An 18531-nucleotide genomic window follows, 5' to 3' on the forward strand; every position below is an offset into this window, starting at 1 on the left:
GTACCTATCCAGCTCAACTCAGGGGACCGGCTGAAAAAGGGGTCCCCTACTCCTCCGCCATCTTCAATCCCTAGTTCCAGACATTATTTTTTTTTAAAGATTTTATTTATTTATTTGACAGAGATTGAGACAGCCAGCGAGAGAGGGAACACAAGCAGGGGGAGTGGGAGAGGAGGAAGNACAAGCAGGGGGAGTGGGAGAGGAGGAAGCAGGCTCACAGCAGAGGAGCCTGATGTGGGGCTCGATCCCATAACGCCGGGATCACGCCCTGAGCCGAAGGCAGACGCCCAATGACTGCGCCACCCAGGCGCCCCATCAGACATTATTTTTAATCACTGATCAGCCGACAGCTCACTCCTTCAGTTTTGTTGAAAACAAGAGTTGGAAGTCACCTGACTTGCAAAGAGATTTGTTATTCAGTCATTAGGTTCACTGATGATCTCAACATTGAACACAGATATTTTGAATTGTCCCTTTTGACAACCTCCATCATCATCATCATCATCATCATCAATAATAATATTCAGGATGGATGAAAAGTGTGTCTTTCTATTGTATGGTGGGGAAAAAAGTGACTTTGAAAGGGAACGTGGGAACCCGGAGAGGTGAACCCAAATCCTTGCCTTGGACAAAGGTCCATTCTCAAGCAGGTCAGTTTTAGGAAAGTCTCCAAATGGACATGGATGATCACTGATTTCCCAAGACTGTCCCCGCCCAAGTACCCCTTGGAATAATCCTTAGGAGGCAACTAGCAGTTTTTGCCATATCTATCAGGTTATAAAATACCATTACACTATACAAAGCCATTGTGTCCCAGTAGGCGCCATGTTACTGAAGGGTAAGTTACAAGATCCGTTGTTAATGTAGAAAATGCCTACAAACCAGTATCAGCAGAATGATCCTATTTTTGTTATATATGTGTCTGAAAGTTTAAAAACAAATGGCTTTATCTAAGCAAAAGAATTAGAATTTTAATTTTCCTTGTATTCCAAATGTCCTAGTCTTCAAAAACATCTTTCTTCCCTCTCTCCCTTTTTTCTTCCTTCCTTTCACCCTTGAATATCTATTTTACATTGATCTTATATATTTAAAATTTCCTATTATTTTTATATATTTTTACACTTATTTATAATATATGCTTGATCTCTATACTTAATTCCGATCTTAAGCATACCATTCAAGGAACTTTGGCGAATGCAGATCAAGACACCAAACATTTCCATCAACCCAGAAAATTCCTTCATGTCCTTCCTGGTCGATTCTCCCCTTATTGGTAATTCCCAAATATCCACTGATTTGACATTTATTGCCATAGGTTTTTTTTTGCCGATCCTAGAATGCCAGGTAAATGGATCACACATTATCTATTCTTTCATGGTTGGCTTCTTTCACTCGGTACAATAACCTTCAGATACAACCATGTTGTAGCATTCACCAATAGTCTGTTCCTTTATATTGCTGCTTAGGATTCCATTGTATGAAGATACTACAGTTTATTCCTTCTATTCATGAACATCAATTCATCTTTTAAAAAATAAAAGTATTCATTTTAGAGTAGCTTTAGATTTACAGAAAAGTTGCAAAGATAGTTCTACAGTTCTCCCTCTGTTGACAATTTGTCCCAACTCATGAAGTCATATTGATACAATATTATGTGAAGTCCACAATGCATTTAAATTCCTCAGGTTTCCCCTCATGTACTTTTTTTTTTGTTAGTTGTTCCAGAATTCCACTCAGGATACCACATGACATGTAATGGTTTTCTGGTTCTCTCTCTCTCTTTTCTTAAAGGCTCCTCTGAGCTGTGACAGTTTCTCAGACTTTCCTTGTTTTTGATGACCTAGAGAGTTTTGAGGCCAGATATTTTATAGAATGTCCTTCATTTGGGATTTGCCTGATGTTTATGTCATGATTAGGCTGGAGTTATGGGTTTTGGAAAGGAAGACCACAGAGCTGGAATGCCGTCTTCATCACCTGATAAGGGTACAACCCATCAACGCAACTTACTACTGATGATGTTAAACCGGATTCCCTGGCTGAGATATTGTTTGTCAGATTTCTCTCTCCTCCAAAGTTATCCTTCCCTCCCACCGCCTTTCCAGACTCTGCTTTCTGGAAGGAAGTCACTCAGCTCAGCCCACACTTACGGAGTCATGGAGTTAGGCTGCACTGCCCTGAGGGCAGACTACACAAGTTATCTGGAATTCTTTGTTGTAGCAGATTTAGCTATTCTTGCACATTTGTTTATTTACTCACTTATTTATATCAGCATGGACTCGTGAGTATTTATTTATACTTTGGGGTAAAAATCCAACACTACCAATTAATTCTGTTGCTCAAAATTGTCCCGACTTTGGACATTGGGAGCTCTTTTTCATTGGCTCCTATGTCCCTTGGATATGCCTCCAGCCTTTCGTTTCTTGGAGCATTTTCTTACTTTCTGGCAGGTCAACTTTCTCCAGGTTTATCTTTTATATTTTCTTGGAATCTGTTCTCCACCACTAACCAGTTGGTGGACTTTGTGCCGTTGGTTTGATGTGTTTGAGGCCTACTGTACTCATTAACGAATGTTAGCTATGGGAATGGATAAATCCCTGAACTTTGGGTGGCTTATCAAAATAGAACTTTTTTTCTCACTCTCTTGAAGTCCAATGAGGGGGCGTTCTGCTCCATGGGGTGATTCAAGGAATCAAGCCAAAAGAGTCTCAGTCGTCTTCTACATGTGACTTGCAGGCTTCTCCTGCATGTGACAGAGAAGAGGGAAGACGAAGAATCACATGGAGCTTTGATGGGCCAGGTCCACGAGCGACATGTGTAACTTCTATCAGTCATGACTCATACCCACAGTGATGCCTACGAGGGAGTTTGAGAAATGGAGTCTATGTGCATGAACAGGAAGAAGAGAAATGAGCTTATTCGAGGTTTACTCAGTCTTTGCTACACTGAGTTTCATCTCCCACCATATAAAAAATGTGGAAAATAATTTCTATTTCATGGCTCGTTATGAGGCTAGAATGAGTTACCATCTGGAAAGCACTAACACGGTACCTGGCATCTAGTATGTGCTCAACAGTGTTGTTAGTCTATGACTTTAATTTCGGTCTTCTATGCAGAACTGCCCTGGCTTATAATGAGTCTTCATGACTGAGCTTTCCACGGTGCCGCACATGATGACTGGCTCAGAGATGGCGCCTGATACAGATCTGATGGCCGACTGTTGGAGGCTGCTGGGAGGGGAGAAGGCTGAGGTCTGCATGTTCCAGATGTCCAGAAGTTACAGACATCAGATAGCAGGGGTGGAGCCAGGCTCGTCTCTGAGCAGAGAGAAGTGGTTAGTAATTGTGGTGGCGCATGACTTTCTTTTTGCATGATTGCTTGAAGACATGAGGGGAGTGGACACTGCAGTGACACCAAGACCATGGCAGCCAAGGAACCATGGATGTGTGTAGTGTCTAGGGAATAGGTGGGGACAACTTTCCCAGAAGAGGAAATGCTACCTTTTGCCTGACGTTACCTCCCTACATACAGGGACCATTTTAACCACGGGTGAAGGGCTGGTGAATTGTGCTGTGGAGATAACAAAATCCAGAACCCAACCCTGTGTGGTGGGGAATTTGAAATAGACAGAAATGACTGTGGGTGATATCTCTTGGATTTTCTGCCTTTATTCCTTTAAACAGGAAGAGTGAGCTTCCAGGGTGATATTAACGATGGTCAGACCCAAGTTGGTCTTGGGAATTTGGCCTGTTGGGGTTCCCTTGTTCCTCTTCAGGGCCCCCGGAGTTAAGAGGAGTTCTGCCCCCCGTTCCTCTTCTTCCTGGTTTTATGACCGTTTACCTCTCAGAGTGTTAGTGTCTCCGTTTCTGAGATGGAAAGAGTGTTATCTATCCTACAGGGCTGTTGAAAGAGGTATGCAAACCATGTCCACTATTAAATACAAAACCTTCCTATCTTCTGAGTCAAATCCGTTTTCCGCTGGGGTCACTCAGCTTTGAGAGCAGCACTGTCGTGCACTCAGTGACTCACGCCAGAAACATGGGCATCATACTGGCTTCCTTCTCTCTCAACCACTACATTCTATCAGTTGCCGGGGCTGCTGGTTGTGCCTTGGTATCTCTGGTCTTCACTCGTCTCTCCATCGCTCTGACAGTGCGTTAGTCCAGGCCACTGTCACCTCTTCCCCTGGACGACAACAGCTGCAGTCCAATAGAACATCCTGACTCCAATCTTGCCCCCGACCAGTTTTTTCCTCCTGAGTGAGGCCAGAGAAATCTTTCCAAACTGGAAATTTCATCAGGTCCTCCCCTGTTTTAAGTCCATTCATGGCTCTCCGGGACCCTTCAGAAAAAGGCCTGTAGTGCCTCTCGTCTCCGGTTCCAGCTATGTCTTTGGTCTCATCAGCCTCTGTGCCCCTTGACCCCCGCCCCATTCCCGGGGCTTTTCTCTCAGTCATATTAAACCCCCTCCAGTTCCCCAAGCACGGCAGTCTGCCTGTACCTCCAGGCCTTTGCCTGGGCTCTCTCTTCTACTTGGACCTCTCTTCACTAACCTCGGTGGAGGAGCTCCATTGTCCGTTCCACTGGGAAACTTGCCTGTGATGCCCTCTTCACTCCTTCCTTTCCTGTCGTCCTCTGGTTCCTTGTTATTTCCCCCACTAGCCAGAAGCTCCTTGAGAGAGTGGCTAAGCATGTATTTAGGCCACAGAAGGTCTTTAATCGATAATAGAACGAACTGAAGTGACTTTAACAAATACAGTCTCTTTTCTGAAAGAGCCCCCTGTAACTACTGGAGTCGATTACCACACATTCTAACACTATGCCAGGTACTTGTTTTCTCTCTCTGAATGAACAGATTAGTCTGCAACTGCGCATTTTCATGTCTCTGGAGGTTACCAGACAGGACTGGGTTTGCAGTGGAGACAGCGTCCTGTTGAGTTAGTAGATTCCTCCGAATCCGGGTTAAAGGAGGTCTAATTCTTGGTGAAAGACTTCCTGTGCGCGCTCAGGTGCCAGAGGCTGAGCAAGCTTGATGGCCTTTGCCAGCGAGAAGTGAAGGAGTGGGGCATAAGCGCCAGCAGGGGGACGCCTGGGTGGCTCAGTTGGTTGAGCGTTAGCTCAGTTTTGGCTCTGGTCATGATCTCAGGGTCGTGAGATTGAGCCCCGCCTACAGCCCCGTGCTGAGTGTGGAGCTTGCTTAAGATTCTCTCTTCCTCTCCATCTGCCCCTCCCCACTTGCATACTCTATTTCTAAAAGAAAAAGAAAAAGAAAAAGAAAAAGAAAAAGAAAAAGAAAAAGAAAAAGAAAAAAGAAAGCCAGGAGAAGGGGAAGTGTGGGGGTGGAGAGCACTGATTCCATGGACTTTCCACTCCCTTCTTCCCCTCCTCACAGAGGGGTGTTTGACTTGTTCCTCTCCTTCCTAAAAACTGGGAAAGCCTGACATCTGTTCCTCTCCCCTCCCGTCGCCACAAAACTGGAGAGGGCTGATTATTTCACTTCTGAAATCTTTTGAGCATCTGGACCTTTAGAGAACCCGATCCCCTACAGCTGATGGTGCTGGGGGTGGAGAAGGGGAAGGTGAGAGCCAGTGGATGTGAGAAAAGCGTGGGGAGCTGCACTCCCACTGAAATGATAGCGGAGTCTCCCTTGGGTGGAGTGGACCCCAGGAAGGTGCCTAGGGCTTAAATCTTCTTGCTGATTCTTCCAAGGGGACGACTGATGGGGGAAGAGGCTTCTGCAGACAGAGGGTGTAGGACAGGCTGCCTAGGGGTGGGGGAGTTGGGAGGAGTAGAAGATGACAAACTTCACCCAGGTTCCCACACCAGGGGCTGGGTAGAGGGAAGTCCTCGGAGAGCCCTCCAAACGGCCACAAGTGACTTTACAAAACAGGCTGCATTTGAACACTGGCCCCCAGAGAGGAAAAGCCAGTCCCTCAACAGGTGGACCAAGAAGCAGAGACACCTGGCAAGGAGGGGCTCACCTTCACCCTGAAAGATCCCATGTGTTTGCTTACACAAGGGAATGGTTGTCATGAGCAGTGAAGAAAGGAGACAGTCCCCCCACCAATAGTTGGGTGAGGACAACATCACCTTCCTTCTCCCTTCTTCCCACCCCAATAGCGGAGGCAGAGGGGCGGGGAAGAGGGAAGGGCTGAGCGGGAACCACATTCAACTCCTTGCGCCCCAGGCTGCTGGGACGGCAAGCGTGACTGGGCTGGAGGGCAAAAGAGGAGGAGAATTTTATGAGATAGGAATGAAAAAATAAATGGACCAAGCTATAATAACAGAAATGAGACTGTTTTTAATATTGAAGGTGACTGAACAGAGGTAGAGTTGGATCGAACCATGCTTCAGGAAGCCCATTAGCCAGCAGCAGGGAGAGCTGGACAGAGCATAGCAAGGGCAAGAACTTGAAAAGCAGTCATTTGTTGGTTACACATCAACAAATCGAGAGTATCCGAATTTTTCCCACAACCCTGCAGAATAGGGATTAATTTCATTTCCAGATGAAGAGCTTGCGGGAGATGGCCCAGCTAAAAGGTGGACAATTCTACGGCAGCGTGACAGCAGCACAGACTTGAGAAAGGTACAGAGATAGTACATGTGAGGGTGTGGTCTCTCCCATGTGGGAGAGAGGTAGGTTTACGGAGGTCCTGTGGGAGGAACTCAGCGATGAGCTGGGTTTTAAATGACAAATAGGTTTTCCTACCAATGGAGTGAGGGGGTAAGGAATCCAGGAGGGGGCAAGGGGTCTGACAAAGGCCTGATGATAAAGGAGAACTATCTGTTTGTAGAGCAATAGTACCCTGTATCCACCTGGGAATTTTGATAAGGAATGCTGAATTCTCCTCCTGAAAAGCATGTTCCAGTTCATACTTTCTCTGGCAGTAGCTGGTCGTGCCATTTTCCTTGAAACTTGCCTACCTCAAGTGATGACTTAAAACCAATTGCCCATTATATTTTCAGAAAATGCCATCTCAACAATTTATTTTGCATTTTTTTTTATTGCCAGTGAAGCTTCGATGTTTTATTATCCATTTATTGGCTGTTTGGTTTTTGTGTGCGGGTGTGTATATCCTTTGCCCATTTCCATTGGGTTGCTTGTTTTTCTTCTTGATTTTTAAGAATTCATCAGTGATTTTATTAAGTTTCATAGTTTTGGGTTGATTTTTAATTTAGTTTTTATTATTTATTTAGTTAATGTTGGTGATTTTTAAAATCCTACTTTTTGATTTACAGAAATTTTAACATTCATCTAGTGCAAATGTCTTTTACTTCTTGGCTTCTACTGTCAGAGCTCTTAGGAAGACCTCCACCTTTCTATGCATAACTATTTTATCATTATTTTCTTCCAGTACTTTTACTGTTTGATTTTTAAAAAGACTTTCTTTATTTATTTGAGGCAGGGAGCACGTGCACACATGAGCGGGGGTGGAGGAGGGGCAGAGGGGGAAGCAGACTCCCTGCTGAGAGTCAGAACCAGACAAGGGGCTTGATCCCAAGACCCAGAGATCATGACCTGAGCTGAAGGCAGACGCTTAGCTGACTGAGGCACCCAGGCACCCCTGGTTTTTTATTCCTATCTAATTTCATATTTCTCAGCTTTGGTAGGTTGTAAATTGGGAGTTAAGCTTGGAGTAAGCTTGGAAGAATTACTAGTAGGATCAGAATAAGGACCTTGTTTTGTTTTGTTTTGTTTTAGCCAAGTTCATGAGTTTGTGGGTAGGCAATTATGAGTTATCTGAGGTTTCTTGCTCCCCTTCCCCACCTCAAATTTCCCTCTCAATGTACTTCCATCAGGCTATGGTCCTATGGAAGATTAAATATAGCTACATATTCTATGCTAATCTATTGAAAAGTGAAATCTAGAAAAACAGAGAACCAACTGGTGGTTGTCAGAGGGAAGGGGTTGGGGGGATGGACTAAATGAGGGGAGGGGAGTGGGAGGTGCAGACTTCCAGGTATGGAATGAATAAGTCATGGGATAAAAGGTAGAGCATAGGGAATAATTCAGTGGTATTGTAACAGTGTTGTAGGGTGACACGGACTTGTCAAATCACCGTGTTGTATACATGAAATTAATGTAATGTTGTATGTCAACTATACTTTAATAAAAAAGAAAGAAAGAATAGTCTATTTCCCCTCCCCTTGATTCTGGGCTTACTTTGATCAGTAGAACATGATCGTAGCAGTGCTCCATGACTTCTGAGGCTAGCTCATAAAATCCCTGCGGCTTTTGCCTGGGTGATCTCATGGACTGGTCCCCCTTGGGACACTGCTTCTCAGAATTGAGCTGTTGTGAGAAACCTAAGCCAAGTGTAGCCTCTCTGGTCCACAGCCTAAATGGAGCTCCCAGCCAACAGCCAGGATCAAATTCTACCCATTGAGGGAACCATGCTGGATGTTCCAGCCCATTGATTCCAGATGACTGGAACCGTCCCAGATCACCCTTGACGCCACGTGCAGGAGAACAGCCCGTCAATCCACAGAATCATGAGAAATGATAACTTGTTCTTTTGAAGTACTTGGTGACTTATTACTCAATGATAGGTAACTGAAACAGATGCGCACCGCCATACTGAAACCCTGCTTCTCAAGTGCACCAATGGTCTTCATGTTGTCAAATCCCATGTGGTCACTTCTTGGGTCTTACCTTGCGTGGTCTCCAGAGGTATTGCTTCTTAAAAAGCTCTTTTCTCTTGGCTTCTATAACCCCCCCCCACCCCAGATTTTCTTTTACCCCACTGGCTGACACTTCTTAGTTTCCTTTGCTTTCCTTTGTTATTCAACCTCTAAATCTTGTGATGTCTCAGGATGGTCTTAGGTATCTTTCTTCATCTGTATCTGTGCAGTTTTTCTAGGTGACCTCACTTAGCCCATGGCTTTAAAAATACCTCTGGCTAGTCAACTATACTTCAATAAAAAATATCCCTGTGTTGATGGTACCCAAATATATTGGCTCGTGTTGACTTCTCCCGGGACTGTAGATGTGTATTGCTTATTTCTTGTTTGATATCTCCACCTGGTTGTTCAAAAGGCATCACAAAATGTACTTAGTGAAAGCGTAACTCTGGATTCCCCCCACACCCAATGCCATTCCTCCATCGGTTGACTTCACTTTAGGAAATGGTAGCAACACCCACCCAGATGCTAAAGCCCAGACAACTAGGTGTTAGCTTGACTCCTCTCTTCCCCTCAACCCCCATGCCCATCCCAGTATTAAATCTTGTGAAATCCATTTGAAAAACGTAATCCAAAGTAATCCACTTCTTTCGAATCTACCTGTATAGACTACAGCCCTATTTTGTTGCTTTGGATCATCCAAATGATCCCCTAATTGGTGTTTTTCTTTCCACTCTTTCACCTCCGCAATCTATTCTCTAAACTGTAGGCAGATTGCTCTTTGAAAATATGACTCAGATTATGTCATTACCTTGATTACTTTTTTTCAATTAAAGATTTTATTTATTTATTTAAGAAAGAGGGAGAGAGTACACACAAGCAGGGGGGATGGGCGAAAGGCAGAGGGAGAGGGAGAGGGAGTGGGAAGGGGAGGAGGGAGAAGGAGATGCAGACTCCCCACTGAGTAGGGAACCCCATTTGGGGCTCCATCTCAGGACCCTGAGATCATCACCTGAGCCAGAGGCAGACTCTTAACCGACTGAGCCACCCAGGTGTCCCACTATCTTGCTTACATATAATGAGTTCTGATTGCCTGTGGATTAAAGCCCTACTCTTTCTCCTTATACAGAGCCCTACATGGTCAGACCACTATTTTTCGCTCTGACCTCATCTCTTACTGCCTTGCTTCCCCCCTTCCCTCCATTGTTGGTTCCTTGATCACTTCAAGCTCATCACACTTCAAAGCCTTTGTGCGAGTTACTCTCTGTACCTAGAATTGTCCCTCTTTTGATGAACTGAAGTTGGTCCTTTCTGCCCCATGCCTCTCCTGATTCCATCCCCATATTTTAGCTCTCCAGGTAGTGAGGGGCTTGTTACCAGTTTCCCCCATTAGAATATTATTTCCGTGAGACCACAGATCTTGTCTGTCCTACTCACGATGGTGTCTCTGGCAATAATGTCCAGATATTATTATTTAATTGTTGGATAGCCTAATAACTTCCCATGTGTAGTACACACTTAACAGATACGAATTGAAATGAATAGCCATTGATCCTTCTATTTCATTTCCTCATTTTTTCCTGCTCCCTTTGAGCCAGAAATAAATAAAATGCCATTAAATGGAGAAACACCAGCAAACCACCAGGGTAGGAAGCACACTAGATGAAAGGGGTCTCCCCGATTGCCTAACAGCCTCGGGGATGCTTGTAACTCTCAGAATAAAGCCAGGCACAGGAGGTCCAAGCCAGCTCCACCTGCTGCTTTTGTCTTATCTGGCCTTCCTGCTGTGGGCCAATCTCTCTCGCCAGCGAAGTCATCTTCCTCCCTAAGTATCAACTCTTCTCTCTGTTCCTGTATTTTTCACATTGATGATCCTGCCACAGAAATGCCTGTTCTTTCTGTCTCGATAGATCCTTCACGATCCAACCCAGCCCTACCCCAACAGGCTGGCACACCTTGATTGAGCCCTACCTACAAGTTGGGTCTGTTTAGTTACGTGATCTCATGGAGCCCTCCCGGTGGCGAGCGCCACACCTCACATGCACCTTACAGAGCTCTCTGGACTCAGGTTCTAGACAGGAGAGAGGCTGGGGAGGCTGCGTGGGGAGGAGAAGTCTCTTGGAATTTCTCCCACCTCACTTCATCCGAGCAGCCCTGCTTTATCTGTTTTCACCTGCTGGAATCCCATTCTAACCAGGGTGAGGTTTTAAAGGCAGACTGCAAAAACCCCTTTGGGAAGGCACAGCTCCGAGAGGCTCTGGAGAGGCTTTGGAAGGCAGGACTCTCAATGGCACATCACAGTTGGTTTTGTCTCTAAGTGGAACTGCTGTACCTTCAGCTGAGTGACATTGTCCTCCAACTGCTGGGCATGTTGCCTGGATAACACACACCCGTGCCTTGAAATGAGGGCGCCACCTCCAGCTCCTACTCTTAAAGGACATGTGGGCTGAGACCCCTGCATCACACCTGCTCACCCAGTGGAATGACCAGCAGAACGTGATCTCACTTGCTGGTCTGTGTTCACAGGCAGGAACCATAGTGGCTTGGGGTCCTGCCCCCTGAGTGTCTCATTTCCAAAGCATCCCACCTTTCATTTAAACAAAGAGGCTCTGCTCTTAACATGTTCAACCCACGGCTCTATACACTGTCTTCCTACTTCAGCAAATTGCTGAGTTTACATTAGGGAATATGCACGTGCAATATGTCTTGGGGAGGACCCCACACCTGCAGTGTAATTATTGCTTTGAAGTGTTAGGAGCCGGGAATTCAGCACCTTGAACCAAAAATACAATGTGAGAAATGTGGATCCATAGGATTAAAAAGGATGCTATTGAGGTGCCTCCCCCCGCCCTTTTTATGCTCACTTCTTAGAGTTTAAGGCTATTAAATCAGCAAGGTCAAGGGAAAGAAAGGTTTTTAATTGAATACATTGAAAGCAGCTTCATTAAGCATTGTGTGAACTGAGTAATTAGGATTTCCAATCCCTTGTTAAAATAACCCAGTGAATTTCAGGAGGGGAATTTCCCTGAGATTCATGATATATCCACCGAGAGGACCTATGGACTTAACATCATTTTAGGAGGCCAATGAACTCAGTTCATTTATTCAATCCGTGTTTGTTGAGGACCTACCTTGCATCACGCCGTGTTCTGCAGGCATCGGGCCATAATCATGAACAATGTATGCAGGATGTCTGCTCTCAAGGAGCTTACATCCTAAGGGGGGGTGGAGAGAGATAGACAATAAAAACAAACACACATGATCTGGGGCACTGCTTCATGGTGTGCATGGACAGTGGGAGAAAGTAGCAATAGCAGGGTAGGGATCGGGCTTGCTATGGTTGGGGACGGCCTCTCCAAGGAGGTGACATCTGAGCTAAGAATAACCGATGGGAAGAAGCAAGCCACACAAAATTCTGGGAAAAACACAATGAGCACGAGGGCATCCGGTGCAAAGTTCCTGGGTATCCCTGGAGGAGGGTGGTAGGAATAGCAGTCGAAGGCAGGAGGGGTCCTGGTTATGTAGGACCTGGTAGACCACGTCAGCAAATCCCCCAGTAGGGATTTGGTTCTAATTGCCATGGGACACCGTTGGAGGGTTTCAAGAGAGAGAATGGGATTATTCATGTTTGGTTTGCTGGGTCAGTCTACTCTACCCTCCAGAAGGAATAGACCAGAGGTACTGAATCACACCACATAGGAAGATTTAAAGTAATACCTCTCCAGCCTGATTCTAGAGATCCTGATTTATCAGGCTTTCCAAAATTGGCATGTTGGCCCCCTCTTCGAAGTTTCTGGTGTGCTGCTATGATTAAGTGTCCCTCAGTTGGATCTCCTGGTGCAACAGATGTTTACAAGTTGGGAAATGATGATCATACATTATTAATTATGAATTTTCCTGCTTAGATGGGAATGAAACTTACAATTAAATAAATGCAACAGAATGGCTAAATTCAGAAATTATGTCAGAAGCTGAACGTTACCATCATTGTTTTGTTGAGTCCCTACTGCATCTCAGGCACTGGGCTAGTGGTTTATGTCCTATTTTTACCTTGTAAGAAGCACGTGAGAGAGGGAGATAAAGTCCGAGTTCCTGGCCAGAAAGTGTTTGTTTGAGCCTCCAGGTCAGAAGAGGATTATTGCAGAAATGGGACATTGGACAGAAATGGGTGTTTCCCTCCTCTTACACGGAGCTCTCCATGATTTTCCCATTGCGTCTTGATTTTAGGATCACGCATACATTCCTTAGTAATAATCAAATAGGGGGGAAAAGCTTCCCTCTTTTTTTAGCTGGTCTAAATTGATATTGGTGTATGATTGTAGAATTTCCAAGCCCCATACCTTGGAGATTTCATTTCCTGCGAGGGAGGGCTGGGATGCCTTTATCATCTAAAAGGGAAATTAGTGCATTCACCCAAAAGTCCTTTAAAATTTTTAGCTACCGTAATGCCTTCGGTAACTTCTTCAACCTTTTCAATGGGGGAAGTGACTGAGCTTCCAAAGCCACACCCAGCCCTGGTGTAAGGCTTCACTCTTCTTTCTGAATCTGGTGCAGGTACAGAGCACCTTCTCCTGGTTCCTGAAGCTATCACTGCCGTCTGGGAGAGCCTTCTCTTGTGAGCTAAATAAAGGAAGGCTTCAAAACCACATGTCAAAGGACACTGTCCTTGCTTGTTAAGTTTTGCCCCTTTTAGAGCCTCAGCTTTTTTCCAGTTGACATGGAAAATTCTTGACATATTCCACCAGGCGGGGCTTCTTGCTCCTTTAGGTTACTAAAGATCTGGCCCTTCAGGCTCATCTACCCCAAACTCCTTGCTGTGGTCTATGAAGCCCAACGTCCAGGTAGTGCAGAGTCCCCCCCTGTTCCATAGAGGCCAAGAAAGTGCTCAATGGCCACCCAGGTCTCCGTGGAACCGAGTTTGAGAACCAGGGTTCTGGTCCAATCCTTTAATTGTGCAGATGGAAGGCTAAGAGTCAGGCAAGGGAGGGGACTTGCCCAGGTTCAAACAGTGAATCCCATGGCCCTAGTAAAGCTGGAACCCTGGACACCTTATTCCTATAGGCCAGGGCTTTCCATAGAGTTCTTCACTTCCTGGCCATGTTACTCACTTCATTCATTGATCTACTCACTAGACAACCGTTTACTAAGTGAAATTTAGGTGCTAGACATCCAAAAGAGATGTAACAGTTGAAGCTCTAACCCGCAGGGATGGTCTCAGGTGGTGCCACTTAGTGTCTCTGGATCTCTAGCCCTGAGATCCTCCTGTTTTTCAGTCCAAACACATCAGAACCAAATCTGCCAGAAAGTGGTCACGCACAGTAGCTCCCCATTTCCTGTTTACCTTTGTGAATAACAAGACACACGCACACATAAACAGTGGGTTCCTGCCACGTGACAGACCCTGGGACTCCCAGATGAAGCCAGCACAACCCCTGCTCTCACCGAGCTCCCAGTCCAGTAGAAGAGCCCAATGGAAGTGACACGGCACAGTGGGTAAGTGCCAGGGGCAAGCTCAGCCCTGCAGGGTAGCCAAGAGGGGGAAGCTACTCCAGCTGGTATGTGTGGAGTCAGAGAAGGCTTCCTGGAAGAAGAGACATTTCATCTGGTCCCAAACAATGAGCAGGAGTGAGACAGAGGAGACTGAGAATGGGCAGGGAATGGAAGATGAGGGAAGGCTTTCTAGATCTTTGGACTGTCCTGTGCAAAGGCACTGAGTTGTGGAAGAGTTGTAGGGAGAGCTCTGAGTGCTTCAAAGTGAGTAGATATCCTGGGAACGTGGTACAAAGGCCTCCCTGGGGAGAAGGGCTGTGCCCCTCCATTCTTTTTTTTTTTTTTTTTTTTGAAAGAGAGAAGGCTGAAAAGNGGGGTGGGGGGGCGGGCGGGGGAGCAGAGGGAGAGGAGAGAAAGTGAACCTTAAGGAGAGAAAGAGATCCTGAGATCGTGATCTGAGCCAAAATCAAGAGTTGGATGCTTAACTGATTGAGCCACGCGGGTGCCCTTGTGCCCCTCCATTCTAACTCTGGGTTCTATTGTAGCAGAATCGCTGTGGTTGAGGACAAAGACCCTTAGATCCAACTTTCAAATTAGTCTTACTCTTCCACTCAATTGGCACCAGCTCATAGCATGTTCTGAACCTCCGAAGCGAGGGCAAATGCAACAGGACTGACCGGGTGGGGGTCTCTCTGACCCCTTTCCAAATGCGTAGGACAGTGAAGCCACCGGTGTGGGAGACTGGTCCCCTGTGAGGAGGAGCAAAGGGATCCAGAGTCTCTGCATGTGTCTGTGTGCCCACACGCATACAGGGTGTTGAATGGTGTGTGTGAAAGTTTGTACACACATGTGGGGGTGAACATGTGTGTGTGTGTGTGTGTGTGTGTGTGCGCGTGAGGGGGTTTTGTGTGCGTGTGTCTGTGTGTGTGTCCACACATGGGGCCAAACTGTGTGACTGTGTGTGTATATGTCAGTGTGTGCATGGGGGTGAATTGCATGTGAATGCGCATGTGTCGTGTGCCTGCCGCTGGAATGGGAGTAGGGGGAGGGCTGGGAGCCAACACAGGAGAGGACCATGAACACCTTTTCTGAAGTCCCACTTTGTTGCAGGAGCTGAGGGGTTAATACTGATTTCACGAAACTTGTGTCTTTGGCTGGAGAAGCTGCTGGCAGCTAATCTCACTCTCCCCAGGATTCTTGTTTCACCCGTGTAGTAACATTTAAATTAACTTGCTTTGATGGTCTCGAGTCCACACAGCAGACCGCACAAGATAGAAATGTGCTCACATTAGCAGAAAAGGAAAAAAAGGACGCAGGCTGGCCCATGACAGCTGACTCAAACCATTTGTGAGCTGACATCCCCCAAGAGAATTCTGTCCTTTCCTTCATAAATATTTTGCAGAAATGGGGAGAAGGGCATGAAAACATTTGTGTTCGGCCCACGGAAATAGGAAGTCTGAGATAAAGTAATATTAGTAGGTAACATTCTATGGAGAACGGAGAGGGTGCTGGGCAGTTGAGAGGCGGGGTTGCATGTCACGCTCATCACAGGTGAATGAACAGGTGTCATTATCATCCTCGTTTTGCTGATGAAGAGGGCGAAGCCCATGCTTGTGCACCTGGGGGATCTCCCAGGCCCTACGTCACGTGCCCACAGTCACTAGGCAGGGCCAGGAGCCAGATAGAGAGCACAAAGCCCAGAGTGATGGATTCCAGGCCTTGCCCGCCTCATCACGCTGAACCCCACCTCCCAAGGTTTATTCTTTGTTGACCATTTGGGGCTTCATTTGGGAAGATGCTTACTTCTTTCCTTTCTAATGGACTGGTGCGGAAATTTTTCTTTACAGAGAAACCCTCAAGGACCCTCACTTTCTGGGGATTTCGGTTTTGCAATGCTTGCAAATTTTGTAAATTTGGTTTATGTGATAATGTACGTCTCGAGGCTCCCAGGTTTATGTGCGTGTTGTACGTGTGTGCATGTATCGGTCCTCTCTCCGAGTGTTTACAAATGTCGAGAAAACCTGCAGTTCTTTTCTACTGGACCTCCTGTGTTCTCTGTGCGTTGTAAGTTTCCTGTGTTCTGCGTGGACACCCTTTCTGGTCTTTCCGTCTTAACAAAGGCTTTGCAAAAGCTAAGGTTAACTTTCATTTCAAATCATATTCCTCGGCTTTTAGTTTAACTCTTTTCTATCACGGGAGTTATTCAGTCAGATGAAAATTTGAATTCTTAAGGCTACCAAAATCAAATTCGTGTGTGCTTAACATTCAGCATATGGGAAGCTCGTCTATTAAGAAGTAAGTGTAGGTGTATTCTGGCTTTAAAGACTTTTCTTTATGATGATGTTTAAGCTGCAATATTTTTATATGTTTCGGAGTGTTAGTACGTCTCAGGAATAGAATTAATATCCTTCAAAAGCATGTTTATGTTTTTATGCTTCAATTTCAACTTAAAATTTCAAGTCTTTGACTCACTATAGTGAGTCACTCCAAGTCTACTCTGTGCGAATATTTAAGGATGTTTAAACCTATATTTCTTCCTTTCAGTAAGCGATTTCCTAGTTGAGTATTCCTTCATTCAATACATTTTCCTTACGTACCCACTATCTTCCAGGCACTGGGATCCAGCAGTGAAGGGCAACTGAAGCCGCTGCCTTAGAAACACATGAAAGTAGACCGCACAAGGCCCTGTGGAGGGAACGAGAGAGATGGGGGGCTCTGCAGCAAGTGATCAGGGAAAGCTTCACTAAGGAGGTAATCAATGAATTGTACAACTTTGGATAACTACTGATAAAAATGTGGATGGGGGGGTCTCCACGGACCATTGGACACAACAGTAGACTCCTTTAGGTGGTCTCTGGGCCCCCAGCATCCTCTGGACAGCCCGAGGTGCCAAACTGTAAGGAATCCAGACCACCTTGTTCCAGGCATCCACATTCCGAGTTTCAGGATTTGCTAATTCTTCAACTCATGCTTTATTAGCTATAGAATTAAGAAGAGGCCCTCGTCCATCTGAGGGGTTATCCTGGGCTCTAGAGGCTCTATGACTTCAGATGGGGAGATTTGATGACTCTTAAGGGTACGATTAAAATCTTCACCATCAACATCCTTTCCACTTGATTTTTTTTCTCTCATTTGTTTCAGAATCATCCTCATCCTCATCATCTCCCTGTTTAAGATCTCGGTCCTACCCCCATTACTCTCCCATCGCTCCTATTGCCCCCACATAGCATGCACATTATTCATAATCACATTAAAAAAAATTCTCCACCCCCCCCCCCAAGATGTAAGCTTCCTGAGAGCAGAGACCCTGCTTATATTCTAATGGGTACAGTAGCCTAATGCAGATAGAACACAGCCTGGCACAAGGGGAGTGCTCTCCAAATGTTGGGTGAATGAGTGAATGCAGTGCATTGGCCTCCTAATGGGACATCAGGCCCATCGGTCCTTTTGTTGATATAAGTTGTCAATCACAGGAAAATTCCCCTCCTGAAATTCTCTGGGGTATTTTAAGAAGGGAATCCTCCTTACTCAGTTCACACCATTCTTTCTGATCATGGAGACAGTATCACATTGACTTGGCTGGTTTAATGAAAACCCTGTCCAGATGTTCTTACCATCATAAGGTAGAACACAGAATGATGGGAAGTTTCCCATGCGTTCTCTCTCCATTCATCACCCCCCAAGAAATAATGCGTTTTTGTCTATCTTTTGACAAGATTCCCAAAGAAATTTTTTTCCCAGAAAAAGTTTTCAAAACTTTTTGGTAGGCCAAAGCTATTTCTGGATGAGTAACGGGAAGAAATTGCCCTTCTGAGGGGGGAGGGGGTGTCAGTAAAATCGCAATCTTCTCTGTCATCCCCCAGGATGTCAGGCAAAGGGCTAGAGAAGCCTGAGTTATTTCATTCCTCGACAAGTCTAGACTACTGCACGGTCCTCCTGTCTCCCGTGCCACCATCTTGTCTCTATTTTGCCTTCGTTTTTGAAGGAGAGTTTCACTCAATATAGAATTGTGTGTTAATCTATTGTTTTTTCCTTCTGCAGTTTGAAAGTTTTATTCTATTGTCTTGTCTCTATTGAGAAGCTGGATACGACACCTGTTATTGTTGGCCTCAATGTAATGTCTTTTCTCTCTGACTCCTTTTTAAAAAAATATGCACTTATTTATTTGATAGAGAGAGAGAGAGAGCGAGAGCGCACATGTGAGTACAAGTAGGGGGAGCAGCAGGCAGAGAGAGAGGGAGAAGCAGGCTCCCCGCTGAGCAGGGAGCCCAATGCAGGACTCGATCCCAGGACCCTGGGATCGTGACCTGGACTGAACACAGACACTTAATGGACTGAGCCACCCAGGCGCCCCTCTCTGACTGCTTTTTAAGATTTGTCTTTTCTTCATTCATTAGAATATGATAAGCTTTTGTTTGGTTTT

The 18531-nt window shown here is 45.6% G+C and overlaps 1 long non-coding RNA gene across 1 annotated transcript in view; it reads left to right on the forward strand.

The window, feature by feature from the left end:
* LOC117803012 overlaps positions 1-18531 on the forward strand; it is a 39506-nt gene that overhangs the window by 4562 nt on the left and 16413 nt on the right. The window contains exon 2 of the long non-coding RNA XR_004626548.1: positions 16720-16859. This is a non-coding gene — a long non-coding RNA (uncharacterized LOC117803012). The remainder of the gene's footprint in view (positions 1-16719; positions 16860-18531) is intronic.

Source organism: Ailuropoda melanoleuca, chromosome 7 (genome assembly GCF_002007445.2).
Source record: "Ailuropoda melanoleuca isolate Jingjing chromosome 7, ASM200744v2, whole genome shotgun sequence".
Lineage (NCBI taxonomy): Eukaryota > Metazoa > Chordata > Mammalia > Carnivora > Ursidae > Ailuropoda > Ailuropoda melanoleuca.